This window comes from Crocodylus porosus, unplaced genomic scaffold (genome assembly GCF_001723895.1).
Source record: "Crocodylus porosus isolate Cpor-Errol unplaced genomic scaffold, CroPor_comp1, whole genome shotgun sequence".
Classification (NCBI taxonomy): domain Eukaryota; kingdom Metazoa; phylum Chordata; order Crocodylia; family Crocodylidae; genus Crocodylus; species Crocodylus porosus.
Genome location: NW_017728915.1, coordinates 10,783,277 through 10,785,055, shown reverse-complemented (window position 1 = coordinate 10,785,055; position 1,779 = coordinate 10,783,277).

Sequence of the window (1,779 nt, the reverse complement as noted above, 5' to 3'; positions counted from 1 at the left end):
TAGCTTTGTCCAGTGCTTTACTATCTTCCTAGTGAGAAAAAAATTCCTAATAGCTAGCCTAAACTTTTCTTGCTGCAACCTGAGACGATGTTAATTCCCAAATGGCAACTGTACTGTAATTTTTAAAAGTTATAATTAGATTGTGAGTCTAGCCAAAATAGGTAAATTAGTGGCACCTACAGTTGATGATCTAATTAGGGAGTTCTTCAGTACATGCACAACTTCAGTTGCAACATCACTGAAAAAGTTCTACAGGATTTAAAACAAAAAAAGTGTAATTTAACCAGTCAGTAAAAAAGAGAGAGAACTGTAAACAGATTCAGAGAGACAGTTCTAGAAGCACAGCTGTTTGTATATTTCATGAGGCAAGCACTATCTCCTTCCACCCCCCTTTTACATATTCCTCTTCCAAACACATCAAGCTTACCAACAAAACAATGCAACTTGGCTGCTAAAGAAAGGATTTATCTTTACTGCTTTCTCAGATCTTATAATAAATATAATCCCTCCTTTCATCCTCTATTTTCAAAGAATTTTTTTTTAAAACACTGGAAGTATCATACTGTTGTTCTACTAATGTGATTGAAGGTTCAGCTAACAAAACTAACTGTGCAGTACAATGTCTTTGAAGACCACACTTTAGTTTCTGTACTGTAATTTTAGCATGGGAACTGATTTACACACATCCACCATACATGATTTAAATTTTAGATTTGCATTTTGCAGGATATTTGCCAATTTATTTCTTCTCCTCTTTCAAAAATATATCAAAAATAAAATAAAAAACCCAAGATATGTATTGGATGCAATGGGCAAAGACAGGTCTAATCAACTGGGTATATAAACCATCACCTCTACATCCCTGCAGGAATTTACTTAGCTATTGGCTAAAGTAAGTAGCAGTGACAACGGCAATGTGACTGAACTCATGAGAGAAGCTTTGGTGATTGCAACCAGTGGGCCTTGAACATGAGGTCTCGAGCTGCTTGGCCTCTGCCGTATGGGCCTGCTGGCTGCTTCGTCCCTGGAATGGTCTATTCCGGATTGATCCGGAAGTAGTCTCCACCCCTATCTCACCTGCCACGACTTTGCTGGAACCTTCAGTGGAGACTACTTCAACTTATCTGGTGTTGGGACTCTCAGGGGCCATGGTCTTCTGCGAGGCTCCGCCCTCCCCTCCCCTCCCTAATTAGACCATCAATTGTAGGTGCCACTAATTTACCTATTTTGGCTAGACTCACAATCTAATTATAACTTTTAAAAATTACAGTACAGTTGCCATTTGGGAATTAACATCGTCTCAGGTTGCAGCAAGAAAAGTTTAGGCTAGCTATTAGGAATTTTTTTCTCACTAGGAAGATAGTAAAGCACTGGACAAAGCTACCCAGAGAAATTGTGGAATCTCCATCCTTGGAGGTTTTTAAAACCCAAGTAGACAGAGTTATGCCTGAAATGATATAGTTGGGGTTGGTCTTACTTTGAGCAGGGGGTTGGACAAGATGACCTCCTGAGGTCCCTTTCAACCCTAATTTTCTATAATTTTATGATGTCTTCAGACATTTCTCTTTGGTAAAGCTTTAACTGTTTTTAAACTTGATATTTCCCTGGTGGCATCTGCATGATATTTAACCAACTTCATAGTTGAAAGTAAACTCAACACAGAATTTTTCTATCCTTTTAAGCAATTCAAGTGAAGTGGAGGTCTGTAAAAAAACAAAAACAAAAACAAAAACCAACCCCCCCCCAATCAATTGTGCAAAAAATCCAGGTGGGACTTTA